Source organism: Ambystoma mexicanum, chromosome 8 (assembly GCF_040938575.1).
Source record: "Ambystoma mexicanum isolate Mex_15411 chromosome 8, UKY_AmexF1_1, whole genome shotgun sequence".
NCBI lineage: Eukaryota > Metazoa > Chordata > Amphibia > Caudata > Ambystomatidae > Ambystoma > Ambystoma mexicanum.
The window spans coordinates 111,284,237-111,311,256 of NC_090929.1; positions in this window are offsets into that span (position 1 = coordinate 111,284,237).

Here is a 27,020-nt window from a genome sequence, read left to right on the forward strand (position 1 = left end):
AGCTCAGTTGCTCCCAGGTCCACTGTGGGAGTTGGAGTATTGAAACTGAAAAGATATCGGCCACTGGCCATAAAAAGTGCTGGGAGGCATTTTGCGACAAAGAGCGGTACCAGTATCCACATGCATGGCACATGAGGGTGTCTCAGTTTTAAGCAATTCGACTTCCTGGTGCTGCATACCTGATTTTCCTGCTGGTTGTGCTTTTAACGCCAGACTATCTTGTGGTGAGAAGTTAGTGCAACTCGAAAAACCAACCCAGGGCCCACCAGGGTATGAGTGGGCAGTCCTGAATCCGCTCCCCTCGCCCGGAGACTACTCTTCCCAGATTTTCGTGGCACAGGAACAGTGCAAGCACTGACTGGGAAGGCCAGGCTGTATTCTTATTTCCAAGGTCTACGTCTCTGAGAGAAATGTAGATTGATAGCAGTATGGCACTTCAACGAGGCTTGTACCACAAGCTGTTGTTGCCAAGCACTCTGTGCACCACGCATGCACGGAAGGAGGAACGTGGAAGTCCGTGCATGCACAGTGGGACCATAATGGCTGCACCAAAGGAATGCCGCAACCTTGCAGAGCGAAGCTGAGAAAAATGCCAACGTGGGAAGAGGCGCCATTATCCAGTCTGGGGGCGAGGGTGCCGGAAAGTGCAAGATGGAAGACCCGGGTGGAGGCACCTCTCAGTGCGAGCGGTGTTACACTATGCCCCCTCCCAGGAAGGCCAAGCACACCAGGTTTCCACAGATGTCAAAGAAATAACTCTTGCACCAGACGTGGGGCATGTACATACGAGCGAGGTTCCCAAGTGCGATCGCTAGCCGAGTAGCCCTTCCAATCTACCAGAAACTGGAGAACCCCACCCCTGATATGAGAGTCACAAATCTCCTGCACCTCATGCTAAGGAGAACAATGGAGCAATAAAGGAGCCGGGCAAGGATAGGCTTTCCCAAAGGAATTGGGTACAAAGGGCTTCAGTAGAGAGACATGAAAACAGGATGTACGTTCCAGGAAGGGGGAAGCTGAAGCCGGTAAGCCAGAGAGGACAGGCACTTGGCGATCTTGGATGGACCCAAGAAACAGGGAGCCAACTTCGTGGGTAAGTTGCAGAAAGGCAGAATCTTTGATGACAACCACACCATATCTCCAACAGCAAGTTCGGTTTCCATAGTGCTATGTCTGTCAGCCTGGTCCTTCATACGATTTTTGTCCCCTCTAGGGTTTCCATGGCGTGCTGATGTTGTGACTGGATCCTGGCGACCAAGTCATATTCAGATGGATCAGGACTAGGCAGAATTGGTCAGAACTGGACCACTATAAGATGTGTCCCATAGGTACAATAAAAAGGGCTACCACTGATGGTTGAATGCACAGAGTTAATGTAGGCCACCTCCGCTATGTCCAGATTCGGATACCAGTTGTCCTGGGAAGCATTGGTATAACAATGTAGGTAATGTTCAAGTGTTTGATTAGTCCTCTCAGTTTGGCCGTTTGTCTGCAGGTGATATCCGTAGCTTAGAGCACAATGTATCCTCAAATGCTTGCAGACCTGGGACCAGAAAAAGGAAAGGAATTGAGACCTGCGGTATGAAATAATCTTCTCAGGAAGGCCGTGTAGACGATATATGTCATGGAGAAAAGCCTGTGCCATCTGAATAGCCAAGGGTATCTTGGGAAAAGGAACAAAGTGTGCTATCTTCATGAAATAGTCAACCACAACCATTATACACATGTGGCCCTCCGAGGGTGGAAACTCTGCAATGAAATCCAAGGCTATGGTATGCCAATGAAAAGGAGGCAGTTCAGTGTGTTGTAACAACCTTAAGGGTTTCCTGAGTGTGGTCTAGGTTTGAACACAGACATGGCACATCTTCACATAGTCCTGAATTTGATGAGCCCATCCTGGCCACCATAATTATTGTGCAATTTGTTCCAGGGTCGCTTTCACACCACAGTGTCCTCCAATTTTCAAATCATGAAACCCTTGCATTATTGCTATTCGAAGGTCAGCCGATGGTACATACACACGTTCCAAGTAGAATATAAGTGTCTCTCTCTCTCTCTCTCTCTGATAGGAAGTGTTTGTGAGCGATAACGGGTGTGTACGAATTGTTGGGCATCTTCTCATATTCCACAGGCTGAGAAAGTGCATCCGCTTTCTGGTTCTGGACACCCGGAACATAGGAGATGGTAAAATCGAAATGAGAAAATAAAAAGGCCCACATGCCTGTCTGGTGTTCCCACATTGAAGGGAGTGCAAAAAGTGGAGATTCCTGTGATCGGTACGGACTTCCACAAAGAACCAACCCCCCCAGGAGATGATGCCTCATTCTTCAAAAGCGGCCTTAATCGCCAGCAGTTCTTTCTCAATGACGGTTTAATTCCGTTCACTCAGTGCCAATTTTTGAGACAAATAGGCGACAGGATGCTCAATTGCGGAAGTTGGCTCCTTCTGCAGAAGAACCGCTCTGATAGCAAACTGGGAGGCATCAGCCTGAATGATAAAGGGAAAGTCCTCAGAAGGATGTTGTATGATGGGTGCAGAAACTAAAGCTCACTTCAATTCCTCAAATACTTCTTTAGCATTGGAATCCCAAACATATGGCAGTTGGTACTGGTGAGTCAAGTCAGGATGGTGGAAGGCGAGAAAAAACAGGGATAAAGTGACAGTAGATAATTGGTGAAACCCAAACAATGCTGTAAAACCTTGAGATTGCATCCATTTATGGATAGCTTTCACCTTGGTCTGATCCATTCATATCCCAGAACTACTAAGCACACGTCGAAGGAATTCCATGCTTTCTTGGTGGAAAAGGAACTTCTCGGCTTTGGCATAGAGATTTCTTTTTTTTATACTTTATTTTGTTATTTACCAACCAAATAAAAACATACAAGGAGTATGGTTCCACCAGCCGCCTACCCAACATAGTATTGTACACATCAGAAATACATGAGACATAGATTTTGTCGTTGTTCCGCCCTGCATTATCAGTCCACTGTTGCAATCAAATATTGGATGTATGGGCCTCAAATCTATGGCAGACTGGCGGGTGGGCATGCAATGGTAAAGTTTGAATGAAGGCAGTCTCTACATCCTGACAGTAAGCAACAGCCTGAAGCCATCCCTTCCCCTAAGCCATGGCCATGCTCCTGCGAGCTACCACAAACAACAGCCCCGCCAAGCGCCTCATCCCCGGCTGCAGGGCCCTTGTACATCCCAACAGAGCTAAGACAGTGTCTGGCTCCAACGGTTCCCCAGAAATCAAGGAGAATTTTGTAAATAGCTGTAACCAAAATTTGGAAACCCGTGGACATTCCCAGGCCAGATGGAGAAATCCTGCCGGTGCAAAGTCGCACCTGGCACAGGCTGCTGGAGTGGTACGGAAACATCTGTGGAGACTGGCCGGAGTGTGATAGACTTGGTGTAGGAAGTTAAAATGTATTAACTTGAATTTGGAGTTTAAAGATACTTTCTGGGCTTGTCTCAACACATATGCCCAGTCTTCGTCTACTATGGTTTTCCCCATGGCTGCCTCCCACTGTCTCCTCGGGGCCTCCCCCTCCACAGTGTATCTGACATAATACTACCATAAATCCGTGAGACCAAGCCGCCCTCCCTCTCCAATAGTGGCCACGAAGAGGGTTGTGCAGGGAATGAGGTGAACAGAGCCTTAAGCACGTGTCGTACGTGAAAATAAAGAAAAACATCCAGCGCAGAGTCACCCCCTCGCTCCCTTGCCTGTTGAACAGAGAGAAAAATGCTATCACCAAACAGATCCCCAATGGTAACGATACCAACTTTGTTTGCCCAATACAAATAGACAAGCTCACTTGTTATGGCCAACCCCGAGCACATGTCGTGCCGGAAGGAGAGGCGAATACAGAGTGGAGAGACCCATTTTTCCTGCAATTCTTTTCCAAACCGCGCAGGTAATCTTGACAATATTCGGGGTATTGGGCGATATTCGAGACATCCCAAGAATCATTGCATGCAGCAAGTCTGGGGCGGCAATAGCTCTCTCCTCCTGCACATCTGGTCTTACAAAATGTGTAGTGTACCCAGTGTCCAAGAATGTGTGCCTGCGCTGCTCAATAGTACCGCTCAAGATCCAGTAGAGACAGGCCCCCACCTTATATGCCACTGTCATGTGTTTTCTGGCCATAGCTAGTCAAGGATAAGCCCGGGCAAACGCTGGAAAAAGCTGCCCGACAGCAGCAAGGGAATGTTGAGAAAAAGATATCAAAATTTAGGAAGCACAATCATTTTGACAATGGAAATGTGCCCAAGTAGCGTGAGCGGGAGTGTTCACCATCTTGCCACCGCCTCCTGGAGCTTTCCAATTGTTCTCCCATAGTTGTCATGAAACAGGTCACCTTGATCGCAAGATACCAGTATCCCCAGGTTGCGAACTAAAGAAGTCTCCCATCCAATGCCGAACTCATTGTCAAACCTCCTGGTCCCCTCTGTAAGGGAGAATACCACGGATTTGCTACAATTGATTCTCAGACCCGAGAATTCCCCATACCTCAACACCTCCCGCATTACGGGGCTGAAGTTGTCCATCGGGTTGTCGACAAAGAGGGCCACATCATTGGCATACAGAAATATGATCAACCTGTGCGGGCCGAGACTCAGTCCCCTCTGAATATGGTGCTCTCACAGGATCGCCTTCACAAGGGCAAACAGAAGTGAGGAGAGGGGGAAACCCTGCTGTGTCCCCTTCCCATCTCAAAACTATCGGATCTCGCTTGCCCCACAACAATTTTCACCAAGGGGTTGACATAGGGGAGACCGGTTTGAGGAAATAGAAGCAGAGTCCCAGTTTTTGGAGCACTGCAAATAGGAAGGGCCATTCGATGGAGTTGAAGGCCTTTTTGGTGTCTACGGAAACAGCAACCGCCTGGGATTTATGATCAAGCACCTAAATAACCGCAAAGAAGCAATAAAGACCAAACGTGGTGTTTCTTCCGGGGATAAACCCAGCCTGGTCCGCCAGCAACAATCCGGACATTAATGGGAGCAGCCGATTTGCGAGGACCTTGGCAAACATTTTGTTGTCGACATTAATTAGAGAGATTGGCCAATATGAGGCGCAATCCTCTGGCGGTTTCCCCTGTTTATGCAAAAGTATAGTGTTCGCCTCACGCAGTGTGGGGGGAAGCGTCCCAGCAGCAAACAATTCTTCAAATATCCGCAGGAGCACTGGAGCCAGAATGGGGGCATATGCCTTATATAATTTGCTGGTTAAACAATTGGGCACCAGTGATTTTGATCCTGGGAGCGCCTTAACCCCTTAACTGCCAAGGACGAGCTATCTCGTCCTTGGCATTACGTTCCTGTTGCCAAGGACGAGCTAGCTCATCCTTTTTGGCACAAAACTGAAATCCAACACCCAGGCTATGTGAGGAGATGTAACGCTCACCTGACTCCCACGGAGGCGCTGGCCTGGTTCGCGCTGCTGTGGCCTCTTCTAAGGTGATGCGCAGGGTCCGGAAGACGGACTGGACCGGGCCCCCCAAATCTGGCTTATCTGGCTCGCAGAAGTATCCTTCTGTAGGCGAAAATAGGGGATTAACTGTCTGCAGGGTAATGCAATCAGCCTCCCGCTTTCCCCTCTCACCCTCCTCGAAACCCTTCTGTGATTCCTCGTAGCGTCTCACCTTAGGGTCTGGAAGGACGAGCTCTCCATCCTGCTTCTGATGCAGGGGCGCGTTGGTATCCAGTTACTTCACTGGATTTTCGGATTGGTGAGAACCAAACTTGCTTGGCTTCCAGGTAAGTTTTTTGATAAGAGGTTCCCCTTGTGTCCATGCATTAATGTACTAATGCTAGTGTCTTTTTCCCCATAGGGGCCGGGGTACGGAATGCCGGGGAACAGGCACCGACCCGAGATGAGAGGTGGAATCCTTGTAGAAATCAGGTAAGTCTTTAATGAGCGTTTTTTTGGTAATGTCTTTTCATTCGCTCATTAACGCTGATGTCTCTTTTTCCCCTTAGGGGCCGGGGTCCGGAAATGCCAGGATGCGGCGCGGACCCAAAATGAAGAGGGAATGAATCAACAGGTAAGTCTTAACATGGAGATTTAGCTTCCCTTATTCCCTTCTCTCTCTCACCTTTTGTTCTGGTCTTTTTCTCCCTAGGCGCTGGGGCGTGACTGCGAATCTGGATGATAGCTGCTGAACATGGAGGCGCCCTGTAAAGGTGAGTGGAATGCGGCGATCGACGCGATGAGCTTTTAAATAAAAGTCTTCCTTTTCAGGATTGTCGGCGAGATGTCTCCGGGATGCGGATTTAGCAGGTAAGGACTTTTCCTTCTTCTGTTCTCTTCTTCTCTTCCTTTGCAGGTGATCCAGGATGCTGGCAGGCGTGGCAGAAGTCAGGATGCAGGAGCAGACACGGTGAGCGTCCAGCTGCTAGATGCAGAACAACGCGAAGCACGTGTGGCTGTTCGGGTGGGGTTTAAATAGCCTTGGAAGAAGTTCCAGGTATGTATCCTTCCTCCAATCAGGTATGTATCCTTCCCCGACCACGCCCGGATGGTAAATTAGTCCCACAGGTAAAGTAGTTCCTTTCAGGCCTCAAGGAGGCGGGGATCCTGTAGCATGGTCTGCATCAGGTAAGTGCACCCAAGCACTTCCATAATGAGCCTGGCGCCTATGGCGCCAGGACTGATGTCTTTTATGAGCCTGGCGCCATAGGCGCCAGGACACTGTCCAAAGGGCCCCTATATGGGGTTGCTGGGTCCTTCCTTGGGGACTGGATGTCCGCTTTTGGGGACGCAGGGCTTGAACCGGCTCCCCGGGAGCGGGCATCATGACAGCACTTCCCCCCAAGGCCCCTCCCAAGGTTGTTCCCTCCGGGGGTTTTGGTTTGTCTGGGAAGAGTCGGTGGAATTTCCTGACTAATCGAGGTGCATGCACATGGTCGCTGGGTTCCCACAACCTCTCCTGAGGTCCGTACCCCTTCCAATCAATTAGGTAGAACAGTTTTGACCTAAACATTTTTGAGTCTAAAATGTTCTTCACTTCGAATTCGGGCTCCCCATCTATTAGAATAGGTTCTGGAGGTTTGAGTAGTCGGGTTCCGGGTACCACTGGTTTCAGAAGTGACACATGAAAAACAGGGTGAATTTGCATACTAACTGGTAAATCAAGTTTAACAGCCACTGGGTTAATTATTGCCGTAATAGAATAAGGTCCCAGATATTTTGGGTTAAAAGTTCGAGGCCCTTTGAGTGGTAAATGTCTGGTAGCTAACCACACTTGATCCCCAATCTGATACAGAGGTGCTTCACTCCGATGTAGATCAGCATTCTCCTTGTATTTTCTCTTGGCTTGTTGTAAATGCGTAGTTGCCTCTTTGAAGGCTTGGGTAATTGTAGAATGCAGATGTTCTACTGCAGGCATTCCGAGGTTCTGAGGTGAGTCAAGGTTTGAGGTTCGAGGGTGATGCCCAAACAAAGTATAAAAAGGACTGTGGCCAGTTCCAGAGTGTACTGAATTATTATATGCGTATTCGGCTATCCAAAGAATGTCTTTCCAGTTGCTTTCAGATTGCTGTAACATACACCGTAAGTATTGCTCAAGGTTCTGATTTGTCCTCTCGTTCTGACCATCGGTCTGAGGGTGGTGACTGGTCGATAATCTTACGTCGATCTCTGCCATTTGACAACATTTGCGCCAGAAGTGGGAAATGAATTGGCTTCCCCGGTCAGAGATTAGTATAGATGGGAATCCATGTAGCCGAACAAAATTTTCGAGGAATTCTTTGGCTAGGACAAAAGCTGAAGGGAAACCTTTCAAAGGAATAAAGTGGGCCATTTTAGAAAACAAATCCACAATTACCAGAATAGTATTGTACCCCGAACAAGGAGGCAGGTCCGTAATAAAATCCATTGATAGGGTGTGCCAGGGTGCTGGCGGTATGTCTAGAGGTTGAAGGAGACGGCTGGTCTTTTCTTTTGACTTTTATTGTGGGCGCAAACACCACAGGACATCACAAAAGATTTAACATCTTTTCGCCAAGAGGGCCACCAAAATTGTCGTTTCACCTTTTCCTCTGTCTTGGCAATACCGGGGTGTCCCTCTATTAATGCATCATGATAACCGGAAATAACTAGTTCGTGTAATTCCTTATGTGGCAGGAATAAGCGTCCTTGGAAATAAGGTAAACCATTATCTAAGGTAAAGTCTGATCCCTTTTGTATCCAATCCTGTAAGGTTGTAGGGTCCAGGAGTTGTTTCACTCTGGCTTGAATGTATTCAAGCGTCTGTAACGAAGTCATGCCTAGAATCCTCTGTTCGGGAATTATTGGTACTGGTTCTGAGTTTGTATCAGATTCTCCCATTCCAATTCGGGATAAGGCGTCTGCTTTGCCATTCTTGCAGCCAGGTCGATAGGTAATCACGAAATCAAATTTAGCGAAAAACAAAGCCCATCGGAGCTGCCGTGATGACTGAGCCTTGGCGGTTTTCAAATACTGTAAATTCCGGTGATCAGTAATCACTGTGATGGTATGTCGAGCGCCAAGCAGATAATGCCGCCAGGCTTTAAAAGCGGACTTAATGGTTAACAGTTCTTTGTCCGTGATTGCATAATTAACCTCGGGTGTCGAGAATTTTCTGGACCAAAATGCTACGGGATGCAGTTGGTTGGTTTCGGGATCTCTTTGGGACAGGACAGCTCCCATGACTAGGCTGGATGCGTCAGTCTCGACGACATAAGGGAGATCTGGACGCGGGTGTTTCAATATAGGTGCAGAGGTAAACTTAGCTTTTAAATCCTGAAAGGCCTGCTCGGTTTCTTCAGACCATTCAAAACGTTTATTTTTCCTCAAGAGTGCAGTAATGGGTTGTACCACGCGTGAAAATTCCGGGATAAACTTGCGATAGAAATTGGCAAAGCCGAGCATGCTTTGAACCCCTTTTACAGAGCTAGGTGATGGCCATTTGAGGATGGCATCCACTTTTCTTGAGTCCATTCGGACTCCTTTGGGTGTCAGGATGAAACCTAGAAACTCGACTTCTGTGGTATGGAAAACACATTTCTCCAATTTAGCAAATAGTTTGTGTTGGCACAGTTTTTCCAAGTACTGCCCTGACGTGTTTTCTGTGATCAGATTCCGAAGAGGAGTACACCAGAATGTCATCGATATATACGACAACACAAACATCGATGAGTTCCCAAAGGACATCATTCATGAAGTATTGGAAGGCAGCCGGTGCGTTACACAATCCGAAAGGCATCACCTGGTACTCGAATAATCCGTATTTAGTACGGAAGGCAGTTTTCCATTCGTAGCCTTCTTTAACTCGTACCAGATGATAAGCCCCCCGGAGATCTAACTTGGTGTATATGCAAGCGTCCGTCACCTGGTTAAGGAGTTCAGGGATCAGAGGCAGAGGATAACGGTTTTTAACCGTTATCTGGTTCAATGCGCGGTAATCGATACAAGTTCTAAGGTCGCCTTCTTTTTTGGGCACGAAGAACAAAGCCGAGGATGCCGGGGACTTTGACGGGCGAATAAAACCATTAGCTAGGTATTGATCCAAATATTGTCTCAAATGCAGATTCTCAGGTTCAGTAAGGGCATAAATCCTGCTACAAGGGGTTTGTGCACCGGGCACCAGATCGATTTGGCAATCGTACGATCTGTGAGGAGGTAACGTGTTGGCCTGTTCCTTTTGGAAGACGTCCTGGAAGTCTTGGTATTCCGGAGGTAGTTGCATGGAGGCAGAGGTTACAGATGCTAGATTAATCTTCAGGTTTTCTGGGTAGCAGGTTTGTGTACAATCCGGGAAGGTTATTCTCTTAGCTCGCCAATCAATTCGAGGATTATGTGTCTCTAACCAAGGGATTCCAAGAATAACCTGAAACTGTGGAGCCTTGATTACATCAAACACAACACCCTCCCGATGGCTGTCGGGACCAATAAGAGTCACCTCAGTAGTGGAATGTGTTACCGGCCGAGAGGCAATTTCAGTTCCATCGACTGTGGTGATGACATCTTTGCTGGTTTTAGGACGGATAGGGAGGTTAATCCTAGAGACCAATTCACGATCCACATAGTTTCCAATAGCCCCACTATCGATGTATGCCTTTATTGCATGCAACCGCTTAGGCTGTTCTGGATCTACGAGAACCATTGGCACAATGAAATGCGAGGTCTGAGAGTTAGTTTTCAAGCTCGGCAAGCGGACCCCTACACTTGTCGGGCGGAGTCGTCTCCCGAAACAGAGTCTTCATGGTTTTTATCAGTGGCTCCTACCGCCTTTCGGGGCGGTTTTGCCGGGCAATCTCGTAGAAAGTGTCCAGAATTCCCATAATAAAGACATAATTTTAACTGCCGCCTCCTTTCACGTTCCTTTTGAGTTAAGGGTCCTTTAACCCCTCCAATTTGCATAGGCTCAGAGACATCAACTCCCTTGGGATTAGCATGGGTCTTGACCAACACCCGGGTCTCAAACCTGGACCGATCTGCTTTTCTGTTTTGAAGTCTGTGATCCAATTGGACCACTAATTCTATATACTCTGTGCATTCTTGGGGCGGATTTACAACTTGGGCTAAGACATCTTTAAGTTCTCCGCGTAGGCCTCGATAAAACATTGTGACTCTTTTATCCTCTGGCCATCCCGTTTCCACAATTAGTCTATTAAAGGTTGTAATATAAGATAGGAGGTCCTGATTGCCCTGTCGCAGGGATAGATGTTCGTCATCCAGAGCCTGCCCCTGAGAGTGTCGAGCAAATAACCTTTCCATACTTGCTTGAAACCTTTGAAAATCACGGAGAATCGGGTCATCTTGAGTAACCAGTGGAACTGACCAAACGGCAGTGCAGCCGCTGAGATATGACAATACAAAGGCTACCTTGGTCTGATCATTAGGGAAGGCCCCAGGTCTGCATAGGAAGTGCAAACGACACTGATTCATGAATACGGCGAATCGTTTGGGGTCCCCAGCAAAGCGTTCGGGTGGGGCCAGCGGCATGTTTCCAGGTAGATTATTCTGCACAGGGTTACTGGAAACCACAGGAGCGGGGTTCCCTCCGGAACCGGGTAGAGGAGTTTGCCCAGCTTGACCTTGCAAAAGCTGTCTGGCCAGGTCATCAGTTCTTTCCTTTGATATTATTAATTCCCTCCTGAGGGCATTAGTCTCTTGACGATCGGCATGTACTTCGGCCCGTAATTCCCCCAGTAATTGGGCCAACTGATCAGTCTCAGAACTTTCCATAGCGCCTGGGTGGGAATTTGTAGGAAGGCTTTGCGTTCTGTAACGCTCACCTGACTCCCACGGAGGCGCTGGCCTGGTTCGCGCTGCTGTGACCTCTTCTAAGGTGATGCGCAGGGTTCGGAAGACGGACTGGACCGGGCCCCCCAAAACTGGCTTGTCTGGCTCGCAGAAGTATCCTTCTGTAGGCAAAAATAGGGGATTAACTGTCTGCGGGGTAATGCAATCAGCCTCCCACTTTCCCCTCTCACCCTCCTCGAAACCCTTCTGTGATTCCTCGTAGCGTCTCACCTTAGGGTCTGGAAGGACAAGCTCTCCATCCTGCTTCTGATGCAGGGGCGCGTTGGTATCCAGTTACTTCACTGGATTTTCGGATTGGTGAGAACCAAACTTGCTTGGCTTCCAGGTAAGTTTTTTGATAAGAGGTTCCCCTTGTGTCCATGCATTAATGTACTAATGCTAGTGTCTTTTTCCCCATAGGGGCCGGGGTACGGAATGCCGGGGAACAGGCACCGACCCGAGATGAGAGGTGAAATCCTTGTAGAAATCAGGTAAGTCTTTAATGAGCGTTTTTTTGGTAATGTCTTTTCATTCGCTCATTAACGCAGATGTCTCTTTTTCCCCTTAGGGGCCGGGGTCCGGAAATGCCAGGATGCGGCGCGGACCCGAAATGAAGAGGGAATGAATCAACAGGTAAGTCTTAACATGGAGATTTAGCTTTCCTTATTCCCTTCTCTCTCTCACCTTTTGTTCTGGTCTTTTTCTCCCTAGGCGCTGGGGCGTGACTGCGAATCCGGATGATCGCTGCTGAACATGGAGGCGCCCTGTAAAGGTGAGTGGAATGTGGCGCTGCAGCGATCGACGCGATGAGCTTTTAAATAAAAGTCTTCCTTTTCAGGATTGTCGGCGATATGTCTCCTGGATGCGGATTTAGCAGGTAAGGACTTTTCCTTCTTCTGTTCTCTTCTTCTCTTCCTTTGCAGGTGATCCAGGATGCTGGCAGGCGTGGCAGAAGTCAGGATGCAGGAGCAGACACGGTGAGCGTCCAGCTGCTAGATGCAGAACAACGCGAAGCACGTGTGGCTGTTCGGGTGGGGTTTAAATAGCCTTGGAAGAAGTTCCAGGTATGTATCCTTCCTCCAATCAGGTATGTATCCTTCCCCGACCACGCCCGGATGGTAAATTAGTCCCACAGGTAAAGTAATTCCATTCAGGCCTCAAGGAGGCCGGGATCCTGCAGCATGGTCTGCATCAGGTAAGTGCACCCAAGCACTTCCATAATGAGCCTGGCGCCTGTGGCGCCAGGACTAATGTCTTTTATGAGCCTGGCGCCATAGGCGCCAGGACACTGTCCAAAGGGCCCCTATATGAGGTTGCTGGGTCCTTCCTTGGGGACTGGATGTCCGCTTTCGGGGACGCAGGGCTTGAACCGGCTCCCCGGGAGCGGGCATCATGACAGGAGAAGGTTCCGCAGGATCCCCGCCCTGTCCCAGAGGGAGAAGCTGTAATGCATGCCAGCCAAAACTCCAAGAAAGTCAGGGGTAATGTCCCTGGCCTTGGGCACCCATCTCCCATGTGAGTCTTTGCTGGGACTTGTGGGTAATAAATTCTGGGGCGATTCGCGCAAGTCAGACATCTGTGGATTCCCACAGGTGTCTTCTTTTGTAGAATGCATGGGGTTCCCTGTTTTCCTTGGTGGCTGCGACACCCCGGGCCCAATTCTGTAGGTTGGTTCCCCAAACCCTTTGATGGATAGCAGTGGTTTAGCCTTTTGCCTTTGCGCCCAAGTAGGTGCACCCATACATGTGAGATACCGATTTCGTCAGGACACCTATGGGAACGCAGGAAGGTAGGATATGCATTGTTGGCGGCCTGTTTTCGGTGGGTTGGCAGAGGGAAATATCTGAAAATTGTGGGGGTTTTACAGGGATTGTGGCTAATACATTATGGGGCGATTCGCGCAAGTCAGACCTGTGTGGATTCCCACGGGTATCTTTTTTTCGGAAATGCATGGGGTCGCTGTTTTCCTTGGTGGCTACGACACCCTAGGCCAAAACCTGTAGGTTGTCCTCATGAGCAAAATCCTGCAAAATCTGCTCTGCCGAAAAACTTGGGATTACCAGTGGTTTAGCCTTTTCCCTTTGCGCCCAGGTAGGTGCACCCACGCATGTGAGGTACCATTTTCGTCGAGACACCTGTGTGAACACGGGAAGGTAGGACATGTTGTGTTGGCAGCGTGTTTCCGTGGGTGGGCAGAGTGAAATGTCTGAAAATTGTGGGGTTTTTGCCAAATTTCACTGTTTGCTGGGGATTGTGGTTAATACATTCTGGGGCGATAGGCGAAAGTCAGACTTCTGTGGATTCCCACGGGTGTCTTCTTTTCGGAAATGCATGGGGTTCAATGGTTTCCTTGTTGGCGGTGACACCCCATCCCCAAATGTGTAGATTGTCCACAAGAACAAAATGCCTCAAAGTCTGCTCTGCCAAAAGACTTGGGGTTACCAGTGGTTTAGCCTTTTCCATTTGCGCCCGGGTAGGTGCACCCACACATGAGGTACTGTTTTCATCGGGACACTTGTGGGAACGCAGGAATGTAGGACATGTGGTGTTGGCAGTGTGCTTCGGTGGGTGGGGAGAGTGAAATGTCTGAAAATTAAGGTTTTTTTACCCCAAATTTCAGACTTTGCCAGGGATTGTGGGTAATAAATTCTGGGGCGATTCGCGCATATCAGACCTCTGTGGATTCCCACAGGTGACCTCTTTTCAGAAATGCATGGGGTTCCCCGTTTTCCTTGGTGACTGCGACACCCCAGGCCCAAATCTGTAGGTTGTCCACAAGAGCAAAATTCCTCAAAATCTGCTCTGCTGAAAGACTTGGGGTTACAAGTGGTTTTGCCTTTTCCCTTTGCACCAGGTAGGTGCACCCACATATGTGAGGTACCGTTTTTGTCGGGACACCTGTGGGAACGTAAGAAGGTAGGCCATGTGGTGTTGGTGGCGTGTTTCGGTGGGTGGGCAGAGTGAAATGTCTGAAAATGGTGGGTTTTTCACCAAATTTCGGACTTTGCCGGGGATTGTAGGTAATCCATTCTGGGGCGATTCGCGAAAGTCAGACCTCTGTGATTTCCCACGGGTGTCTTCTTTTCAGATATGCATGGGGTTCCTTGTTTTCTTTGGTGGCTGCAACACCCTAGGCCCAAATCTGTAGGTTGTCCACAAGAGAAAAAATCCTCATTATCTGCTCAGCCGAAAGACTTGGAGTTACACGTGGTTTAGCCTTTTCCCTTTGCGCCCGGGTAGGTGCATGAAGAAGGGAGGCCACACTGATGGAGCAGGCAAGTAAGTTTATTATAACGGAGCTCGCCGGTCGCCCTCCTCACTCCAAGCCCACTTTCATATTCATCCAACTGCCCTTCCTCGCTGCGGTCACGCGACTCTCATTCCAAAGGAAAACACGAGAGCACGCGCGTCCGCCGCGAGACACTTAACATTCTCTACACATCTTCCCCCTCAAACAGGGCAAATATACTTTCAATAATGCTTATAAGTGTATTGTAAATCTTAACAACAATTAATAAAAATTAATCAGAAAAATTTATCTGAACCGGAATATAATAGAAAGTCGACAGTAATGCACAGCTTGCACATGACCTGAGTACCCTCAGTGTCCATTACATCATGGATACCTTACACATGACGGGAGCACTACAGTGTCAAGTTTCGTAATCCCTCATCCACACCGGCTTAGACCTAGCCCTATGTGAAGAATCCTCTTTGACCTTTGACCTTTGAAGGTCATCTTCTCCGACCTTCCCACCTGTCTTTCCCATGTTCTCATCTGGCACCCCTCCTTTCATCTTCTCATTCAATTTCGTATTATCCTCCTCCACCTTCCTCAACTGTTCCTCACATTCACTCCTTTCTTCATCACCCGCCCTCGCCAACCTTCCTTTCGACCAAACTTCACCACCTTCCAGAACTACCACATTACCTTTTACCGCACATATCTTCTTTGGACCCAGAAATCTACTTTCCACACTCTTGTTCACTAGTCTAGGATTTTTGACATATACTTTTTCTCCAACTTTCCATTCACGTTCTTTCACCCTCATCCTGTCATCAAACAGTTCCTTATTTCTTTCCTGACTCAATGCAATAAGTTTCATAATCTGATTCCGGTCAACATTAACCACTTTGGCCATTCCTAGCCATCCTGAACAAAGCCTTGTCCCAGGCTCCCTTCCCTTCATCGAAACAAATGGAGATACTCCCGTCACAGAATGTGGCGTAGTGACATAATTCCATGTCAGCATCCTTAATACTTCCCTCCATGGTTGCCTCGATTTCATGGCCATCTGCAGGCCCCCCTTTATATACCTGTTCACTCTCTCTCAACAAGTCCATTGGCTTTAGGATTATACAGAGCAGTCCTTGTGTGTTTTATACAATATCCTGCAAGAAACTTCTTCATTGCTCCAGACACAAATTGCACCCCATTATCCGACACAATTTCAACCGGCACCCCCTCCTTAAGAAATACTTTTTCCAAGAATCCAATCAAATCCCTTGCCGTGACCTCCTTTACAGCTTCCCACTCAAACCATTTGGAATGAAAATCCACTACGACAAACACAAACTTCAAACCATCTCCCAGACCCATTACAGGACCCATTATGTCCACTGCTAACTTGCTCCACGGCTGGTCCGGTACCACATTTGGAATCATCGGAGCCTCTCTCACCACTCTGCATTTGTCACTCGTTTGGCAAATTACACAATCCTTGACACACCTTTCCGCACACCTGTCAATTCCCGGCCACCAATAATTCTGCCTCAATTTCCTCTTCATAGCCGCTTCTCCAGGATGCCCCTGATGAGCCAGCTCAACTAGTACCGACCTAAGGGAATGAGGAGGAACAATGCACCTCCCTCTCCTTAAACTATACTCACATAGGTTTAACTCATTTTTTATTTCCCACCAAGTATTGAACTTACCATCCAAATTTTTCCTTTCTGGCCACCCCGTAACCGTCCAACTTTTGACTAGCTTGAGATCATTATCAGAATTCTCTTCTTTTGCCCATTCCTCCTTACTGACTGCACTTTTTACCTCCGCTACTACTAACTCCTCCTCTGTCTCTCTGTCCTCCATAGGTTCACCACTAAGAGGTAGTCTGGAAAGGCAGTCTGCCACAACATTTCGCTTCCCTGGCAAATAGCTCACTTCAAAGTTAAAGTTTTGGAGCCCCAGACCCCACCTGCTTATTCTTGGAGAACCCATGGCCCATCTGCCACTCTCAAACATCTGAACCATGGGTCTGTGGTCCGACCTGACCACAAATCTTCTTCCCCACAAGAAGAACTTAAAATGATTTACTGCCCAAAACATGGCCAACGTTTCTCTTTCAATGACTGAATATTTGCTCTCTGCCCCTCTCAGCGTCCTAGACGCAAATGCTATCACTCTCTCAGTATTGTCCTTGTTGTACTGCACTAACGTCGCGCCCAGTCCCAACATGCTCGCATCTACTACCAAAACAGTCTTGTCCTTAGGGTCAAACCGACCTATGGATGGTGCTTCACCCACTGCTTGCTTAATGCACTCAAAAGCCTCACCACATTCTGTAGACCATTCAAACCTCACTCTTTTTTTGAGTAACATTCTGAGGGGCACTGATACTTTGGCAAAATCCTTTACAAACCTATGATAATATTCGGCCAAACCTAAGAATGATTTCACCTGTTCTTTATCTTTGGGTACGGGTGCACATCTCACTGCTTCCACCAAGTTCTTTTTAGGCCTCACCCCCTGCTCATCTATCTCATGCCCCAGATACTCCACATTATGTACCGCAATCTTACACTTGCTCCTCTTCACCGTCAACCCTGCCTCACTCAATCTGCTTAACACTTGTCTCAACACTTCATCATGTTCTTCCGTAGAATTAGTATATATCAACACATCGTCCTGGAACACAATAATGTTCTTTACTCCACTCAACACCGTCTCCATGACCCTTTGTAATACGGCTGCTGCGGACGCAAGCCCAAATGGCATCCTGCAGTATTTAAATGAACCAAACACTGTGATAAATGCTGTCAGGTGTTGACAATCCTCCTTCAACGGAATCTGATGGTAAGCTTGTGAGAGATCAATAACCGAAAACACTTTGGCATTGTTCAGTACTGATAGCTGGTCACCTATCATTGGTAGGGGATGCCTATCCACTAATATGTTTCTGTTCAGATCTCTCAGATCCACACATAGCCTAATGTCTCCATTGGCCTTAGCTGCTACTACTACCGGCGATAGCCATTCCGAACTTTCACTCTTCTCTATTATTCACCTTTGGAGTAACAACGCCACTTCATCTTTGAGTTTCTCATTAAATCCATGAGGTACTGGTCTCACCCTGTGCACTTTCGGACTGGCCCCTGCCTTTTCATGTTCAAAACCCTTCAACGTCCCTAGTTCCTCCTGAAACACCATGGGATACTCCTTTTCCCATTTATCCTTCAGTTCAGCTACATCAACTGGTCTCTCCGCATTCGCCTGTATTCTAATTCCCAATTTCCACTGTTCTTCCCATCCCAGGAGTGAAGAACCTTCTTGGGTAACGTATACCTCTGCTTCGCAGCTCCTCCCTTTGTACTTGATGGAAGCCTGGAACATCCCTATAATTCCAATTCTAACGTTTCCATATGCATACGGTTCTATATTGTGCTTCTTCAATTTTGTCACGTCTCCTTGCATGCAACTCAGGAATGTCGCCTTTGACATCAATGTCCATGGTGAGCAACTGTCCACCTTCATTGTCACCACCCTTCCATCGACCATGAATACATCTGTAGGTGCACCTCCCTTGCTTGAGACCTCTGTTACTTCCAATACATGTTTTGTTTGGTTGCTCTTTCCCATTTCCAGATCCTCACTTGGTTCCAACATTCTTCCACCTGCTTCAATGCTCTGCACCGTCCCTGATTCACGACAAACTCTCGCGAAATGCCCTTTCTTTTGCATTTTAAACACGAGATGTTTCTGGCTGGGCAAAACATACTTGTGGAAATATGACGGTTACTACCGCACTTGTAGCACTTAATTTCCTTGTTGAAGACACCCTTGCGAAATCCCTTCACAGCAGCTACTTCTCCTTCCGACTTATCTCCCTTCATAGTGGTCATATATTTATGGGTCTGTTCCATACTCCTTTCCATGTCTATGGCCGACTCCAGCGATGCATCTTTAGATAGTAGCCTCTCTTGTATCTTTATGTTATTTGTGCAACGAACTAATTGGTCCCTTATAAGAGAGTCAGTGAGCAGCCCAAATTCACACGTGTGACTAAGAGACCTCAATGCTGCAATGAAGTTCTCCACTGGCTCTTGCGGATCTTGTACTCCTTGGAAGAACTTGTGTCTCTCAAATGTTATATTTTTCTTGGCTTCGAAATGAACTTCCAACTTCTTTTCTGCCATGGAATATTGGTCCACCTCTCCCTGGCCTTGTTGTGGAAGATCAGGTAATCCATCATAGACACTTCTGCCTTCGGTTCCCAGATTGTGCAGCAGGATCGCCTCTTTTCTCGCTGCTGCAAACTTATCCCCTCCAATTGCAATCAGGTACGTGTCAAACAGCTTCTTCCACCTATCCCACCTTATAGGTGGAGCACCAGGTTCTGACAGGAACGGTGGCGGAGGTGACAGTTTTCGTCGGGACACCTGTGGGAATGCGGGAAGGCAGGACATGTGGTGTTGACAGCGTGTTTTGGTAGGTGGGCAGAGTGAAATGTCTGAAAATTGTGGTTTTTTTGCCAAATTTCAGACTTTGCTGGGGTTTGTGTGTAATAAATTCTGGGGCGATTCACGAATGTCTGACCTCTGTGGATTCCCACGGGGGTCTTCTTTTCAGAAATGCATGGGGTTCTCTGTTTTCCTTGCTGGCTGCGACACCCCAGGCTCAAATGTGTAGGGTGTCCACAAGAGCAAAATTCCTCAAAATCTGCTCTGCCAAAAGACTTGGGGTTACCAGTGGTTTAGCCTTTTCCCTTTGTGCCCAGGTAGGTGCACCCACACATGTGAGGTACCATTTTCGTCTGGACACCTGTGGGAACGTGGGAAAGTAGGATATTTGTTGTTTTAGCATGGTTTTCATAACGTTTCTACACATTTGCTGATGCACTTTGTCACACAACCCTTTATTTCCCAAATGTGACCTACATTTAGTCGCTGCTTTAGGCACTATACATTTTTGTAACCTGCACAAGTCACCTACCCTTCAAAAGGTCTGCCTGTGCTCTTTCAGAAAATGTATGCTTGCCCTTCCTCACCACATTTGTTTTCCTTATTTACACATTCTAGGTACGTCTGTTAAGGTCGTAAGCATATAAATCATGTGTACCATGCTTCAGTTTTTGCCTTGTGGTAATGCTTGTTTTGTGAAACATTACGAAAAATGTGTGATTTCCTAACTGGAAGAGTCAGGGGAATGTAGCGGAGCATTGCTTTACTCAAAGTTCACAGAAGCCATTGCCTTACCGGGCAAACCATGTCCACCACATACCTTTTTTTTCCTGTCATTTTCCCAATTTTTCCCCCAAACTATGGAATTTTTCCCTACATAGTTGTTGCCTGACCTGCGCAAATCACCCCTTCCTAAACCTGGAATGTTGTCTACTTTTCAGAAATGTATGCCTTTATGTCTTCCCATTCAGCTTTCCTACACTTCTCTTCCATTCCGTCCACGCATGTCCTATTGGACAAAAAAGGGAGAAAAATCACCTACAGGTTGGTAACCATATAAAAATATGTTTTTTGGGTTTCCACTCCTGTTCTTGAAAGCCTGGAAACTGGCAAATTCAGCACAGCAAACCATTTGTTCCTAGCTCTTACAAGGAAAACAATACAGGCTTCTTTGTACATCATTTTATTGCCATTTTCTGAAAGAAAGAAAAAATGTCTCCCTTTTTGGTTATTTTCTCTCACCCCAACCCCCACAGCAAACTAGGCTTCCTTGTGGCATTATGACTGCCTACATGTGGGAAAAAAGGGGCCAAATTTGTCTGAGATATCCCATGTAACAAAACGATTACAAGGGATTGAATTGTGACATAGCGAAATCACCAAAAAAGGACTTGGCACTGAAGGGGAAAACCATTGGCAGTTAATAGGTTAATCACCGCTAGGATCTCTTCCAATGATAGCTCTCGATTGAGAGGCTTGCAGAGTTGTGACTCCACCCAGTACAGTTTCACCTCCCCCAAATAATGCTGCAGGGCTTACGAATCCGGTGTGTACTTGGATCCATATAGGTTCCCGTAAAACACACAGAATTCTGCAGCAATACCCACAGGTTCCTAATGCACTCTACATGAGGGGGTCGCTTGTCAGCCACTAATAACTGAGCCAATAGGGCCCCTGGCTTCTGCCCCTCTCCGTACTGACGTATCTGATGACCTCAGCCCAAAAACCGGATTTCCCGATCGGCATTGGCCCTAAACCTGTCGCGCTCCTTACTGAGCTTTGCCAGGATTCAGGGGTCTGACGCAGATGCATATACTACCTTCAAATCCTTCATCCAAGATTCCCCTTCCGTGAGGTCCCTTCTAATGCCCCAAAGAATCCAATTTTCTTTGGCCATACACACCCCCCTGACATAACACTTAAGGCACTCCCAGAGTACCCCTACTGAGGAGACACAGCCCTCATTGTATTGAAGGAAGGACTGAATGTCCTCCCGTAGTTCCTGGCAAAACAATGGGTCCTGCAATGCGACAGATTTAAATCGCCAAGAGTGGCCCCCCTCCTCTACTCTTCCCAGCCCGCACTCGAGGAGCACAGGAGAATGGTCTGAACGGGTTTGAGGTAGTATCCAGCTGTCGCCCCACGTGAGCTCCCCTTCGCGGGATACCAAAAGGTAGTCCAGCTTAGAGCTGGATCTGTGAACCCAGGAGTGGAAGGTGCAATCCCGTTCATCCCGGTGCTGATGTTGGCAACCGTCAATGAGATTATACTGAGATTATACGTCCTGCATACTTCTTGCACCTGCAAGCTCGCCTCAGTCACGGGGCCCTGACCTGTCCTGGATCCATCCCTGAGAGGATCCATCACCGTATTTAAATCCCCGCCCCACACGATGGTGGTGCCCAGACACCCGGTCAATTTCACCATGACCCAGTTGAATGCATTATAATTGTCTACATTGGGGCCATACGAGTTAACCCGAGCCACCAGTTTTCCCTCAAGGATGCCACACACCAGAAGGACACTGCCTTCATCGTCCCTTGCCGTTGAGACCAGATGAAACTTAACACTCCTACCGATCAGGATAGCGACCCTCTTCAAATAAGAGGAATAGGAGGAGAAATACCTATAACATCCCCAATATGCACCCCCAATATGCGCCCCCAATATGCGCCCCATTTGACTTCGGAGGAGGGAGTAGGATGGGTTTCTTGGATGAAGGCCACCTCCACCTGATGCCTTCTAAGGGATTATGCAACCTTTCTGATCTTGGAGGGGTTGTTCCCCCACCTAATCTTCCACGTTCCTACCCAAAATACCATCTGCCCAAGCGATGTCCAGTCGTTGGCGACAGCTTTCCCTCACCCATGAGCCCGTCACATGTTCAGCGGGTCGAGCTGCGATTGGATGTCAGTGTGGTGAGACGCCAGGTTGGGAATCAGACTTAGACAAACAGAACAAAACCAAATTCCCCCTCCCCCTGGTCAATCCCTGGGACCCCTTCTCCCACTGAACTGACTGTAACCCGTCCCCCCCCAGCTCCATGGGCCACCCACAACTGGCCCAAGTGCTCTCCTATGACCCCCCATCCCCACCTGCCCGCTGTATCCCCTCCTCCCCCACAACCATAAACCAATGCTATGCCTGGTGCGCTGTGGTACACACATGTCTAAGGCAGCCTGATCTAAAGTGCAAAGAAACCAGCGGCACCCCCAATGTTATTCAACCACCATACTTTCCCATTCCACTGCGACTGTCATGAATATCCACTTCAAGGATCCATTTCCCCCCCCCCCCTCCAGCCCCAGTCCCTAATACCATCTTGGGGCCTTGGATTATTAAGGAGAATACGCCTGCCAATCTCATCCAAAAAAGAGCTTGCCGCCTCTGAAGATGTAAAAATTGGGGTCTTCCCATCGTGCTGAATACATAGTTTTGCAGAGAACAGCATGGAGTAAGGGATACTTCAATCTCTAAGGCGTCTTTTAACCCCTGAAAAGGATCATCTTGAAGTCTATTATGCTGCTGAGAAATCTGGATAGATCTGGATTTTATCCACGTTGTACTGAAGATCTCCTTTCAGTCTGGCCAAACGAAGGATAGTGTCCCGGTCCCTATAGTTCAGGAGGTGAGCAATGACGGAGCGGGGGGCTGCTCCAGGTATTGGTCGAGCGGCTGCTATACCGTGGGCCCTCTCCACCACAAACGTGTGAGATAGATTTGATTCTCTCAAAGATCTCCTTACTCAAAGTTTCACCAAATTCCTCCATCTTGAACTGCCCCTGCCGTTCTCTGATGCCTACCAAGCAGATGTTATTTCTGTGGGACCTTCCTTCCAGGTCCTCATTCTTGGCGGTCACTGACTTGATCTATACCTTGAGGGTGGACACCCTGGCAACAAGTGAAACCAATCCATCCTCCAACACGGACACTCTCTGTTCCAACTCGTCTATGTGATCGCCGTGTTTATCTAGCCTATGCTTTAGTAGGTCAACCTTGGAGGAGAGTGAGTCCAATTTGGAGTCCAGCCCCCATTGCCTGCCTTGAGATCCAGTAGCATTTCCCTAATGTCCAATTCCGACATCTGGGTGGCTCTGCCTACCATCGCCTCCATCGGTTCTGGCATCGCCACCTGTTGTTGTGGCTTAGGTGCCTTGGAGGAGGGCCCCCCAAAAGGTAAGCTTCTGCTGTGTTTTGTCAGATTTCCCCTTGTTTGTGGAAGCCCACCGTGGGCCCCCGACAGCTAGTGAGGTGTGTCTGGTCAGAGAACCCGGCCTCACGGAATCAACGGTCCCTCACAGGGCTGCACATTGTTCAGGGACAATGAAATCAATCCGGGCCGGAGCCACCACCGAGGCGCCCGTCTAGGGCTCTGACTATACAATATGATTGAGTCAAGGCAAATGTGGGACTTGATCGCCACAAACATAAGACTTTGGGATCCTCTGCTGGTGATATGGTGTAGTTATGGGGAATAGGGAGACCCAGTGGCTGAACTGATCCCACTCACAAGAAGGGAGGTTAATTCAGCATAGCACAGCTCCTCCGGTTTCTGTGCCTTCCAGTATCCTTAGGGGAAGTTTGTGTCTGCTGGTGCCTGGTTTTAGCTAAATGTCCAAAAGGAGAGGTGGTACCTCAGGGTTATTGGTCTGTTTTGCGACCCAAATCAAGCAGAGACGCGCTAGAATCCCCCAAGGAGGCTATTTATTCTGCATGATCTCAGAACTGACAGTGCAAGGGTTATAGCAGAGCTGCTCCAATAAACGGGGTATTTCAAAGAACCCGCTAAAAAGGGACCACAGTTGCACAAGCCATTGGTGCTTTATGCTGGCTGAGTCTTGGCCTCCAGCCCCAGCTCCACCAGAGCCCCACACCTCAGGGCCAGACAGTACCCCACTCTGCACTGGACTGTTTCTTCTCTGATGCGTGGTCTGAACAGTCTCCCATGCAGTCACAGTGTTTGACTGCACTTCCCCACACTCCCTACTGTCCGGGGGGAGCAGAGGCAGCCCGTGGGCCGGACTGCCACCTCACCTGGCACTCCCCACTCTGGTCATCTCTGCTGTCTGTGCTGTTCGGCTGCCTTTGCTGATATTTCTGGCACCAGGAGTGGGCTCCAAACTGCCTCTGCCCCCGGGCTGCACAGCATTACACTGCAGTGCCACTCTTTGTTCTGCTGCTATCGGCCCGTTGGTCCTCCCGGAGCAGCCTGCTCACCCAGCCCGGGGGCGGGGGGAAGCACCCCTTCGTCCCTCCAGTGGGGGAGGATAGCCACAGAGCCCACCCCCGCAACGGCTCACGGACTCTGCTGTGGGCCAGACCACTGCCTCGCCTGGTGCTTCCCTCTATTCCTCTCTGCAATCCAGGCTATCCGGTGCCTTAGCTGATATTTCTGGTGCCAGGAGCAGGCTCCAAACTGCCTCTGCCCCCGGGCTGCTCAGTATAGCGCTTCACCACCTCTCCCCACAGCTTTCAGCCCAATGGTCCCCCTGGAAAAGACCACTCAACCAGCTCAGGGGGCACCACTCTATCGTCCCTACAGCAGGAGAAGCCAACCATGGAGACCACACCAGACCACTGGCTCCGTTGTCCGGCTGCTCCGCGGCTGTGTCAGTGGGTCAGCTGTATCAGGGTTCTCAGCCGCAGTGGACCATGCAATACAGGGGGGGGGCGCACAGCGCTCTCCACACACGCCCGGTGGATGAATTTGGCTGCCTCGATGCAGCTGTTGTCAGGATTAATCAGAGCCCTCACACAGAGTTCAACCTGAGTCTGCCATCTTGGTTGGGCTCTCTAGCACCACCTCCTGATTTGGCATTGAGATGATTGTTGGCCAATTGAGACGACACCTCCTGCATGTGCTGTACATGATCCTTTTTAGTAGTGGAAAAAATGAGGATGTCATCCAGATATATCCAGGCCTATCAAGTCGGCAAAGATGGAGTCCATGAAACGTTGAAAGCCTGAGGGGCCATTACAAAGGCCTAACAGCATCACCCGGTACTCGTAGTGCCCATTGGGTGTTGTGAGAAATCTGAAGGTGTCTCTACCGCTAGTCCCTGGGGATCTGTCATCCAGGTGGCCAGGACTCAGCCATCACTTTTGGATCCAGTTCTTGGGGGTGGACCAGTGCGGGAGGATCACTTGGGTGAGAGGATGGGTCTTCGGGGAGTGGAAGTGGGACACTGGATGACGAGATGCGGTATCCCCTTCCCTGTAACACCTTTACTCCATCCTAGTGTGTAGGATACTTAGGAAGTCAATCTTTCCTAACACAAACATTTTCTCATGGACAGCTCACTGTGAGAGAAACCACCCGAGCCGTATACCTGACATGTCCCAATACAATGTTCAGGCAGGGTCAGGCAATTACTTATCATTACACACACCTGACTTCCATCAGACTTCCCCACACGGATAAAAGGCAGAGCACAAAAGCACACTCGGAGTGAGGCAAAGCACACGAGGAAGCAGCAGTTCCAAGATGGCAGTTTAATAGAAGGTGAAAGATGGCAAGACCGAAGAGGATTGAAAGGAGGGAAGTGCCCTTGACCTTTTCACCGAAAGACTATTACTTGCATGAGCCTTCGAGAATAGGAAACGTAAGACCAAGAATCAAAGCTGAAGAATCCTGCATTGTGTGTTGGAGATACCGGGGACTTTCCCGCATCAATAGTCAAGGCGGGAGAATCATTTGCCGCTGTGGTACTGTCCTTGGCTCCTACAACAAAGCAGCACCCGTGAAGTCAGTACAGCTGGTGAGTTGGGGAGACTGATACCAGACCGGTCTGTGTTAAAGCCAAGGTTGCAAGCTGCAACATTGTATAATGAAAGCTGAAGAGAAAAGTGTATGAAGCGTATGTGACAAGCGACGCAAATTAAACAGAAGAGGAGTGATTGAACTTTAAAGACAAGATGCGATCCCATAGACAGAGTGGTCTGGTACCACGTGGGTACTCATTCGAAAGTCTCTGTTAGGTATCCAGCTGAAAGGTGGCAATTGTGAAAGTGATAGAGAAATGGTGATGTCGAAGTGGCCCTGCAATGGCTCAAGTAAAACCCTGTGCACATTCGAAAGTCTTCGATATTTGATGAGACTTGTGATTTTGGATAAAATCCTCAGAGTTCACAAGATTGCAGACACTCGAAAGTAACAAGACCTTCCTCATCAAACCAGCCGACAAAGGTGGGGGCATAGTCCTCTGGGGTCACACCCTGTACGATGCAGAAGTGATCAGACAACTCTCCAACACAAGATTCTACAAACAGATACTATCCAATCCAACTCTGAGGATTCTATCCGAAATCACAAGTTTCATGAGCCACACACACGACGAGGGATGAATAGACGACGATAAGAAAGCATTCTTGGTAAACCAACACCCAATCATCCCAGCTTTTTATTTACTCCCCAAGATCCATAAAAACCAAGTAAACCCACCAGGCAGACCCATCGTGGCTGGCATTGGATCAGTTTTGGAGCCTCTATCCATCTACATTGATTACTTTCTAAGGCCTTTCATCTCCAAAATGCCCTCCTACATTCAAGATACAACGGCCATGCTAAAGAGGCTGGATACCCTACAAGCGGAACAAGATGATTTACTGGTAACCCTAGATGTGGAATCGTTGTACACAAGTATTCCCCAAGTTGAGTGCCTAGAAGTTCTTAAAACTTACCTAGAAGAAAGAACAAAAACAGAACCAACTACAGCGTTCCTGCTTGAATGCACAAGAATAGCTCTCATGGAAAACTACTTTATCTACAAACAGACCTTTTTCCAGCAGTGTCACGGCACCAGTATGGGGGCTACTTTCACCCCGGATGTAGCCAATCTATTCATGGATGCTTTTGAAAAAGACTCAATTTACAACGAACTCAACACTTTTAAACAATCTATTGGATGCTGGTTACGGTATATAGACGACGTTTTCATGATTTGGAAAGGAACAGAAGAAGACCTCCTCCTGTTTCAACAATGGCTCAATTCACGCAACAATTGCATGAAATTCACCATCGACCACAGTAAAACCCATATACCTTTTTTGGGCCTAGAA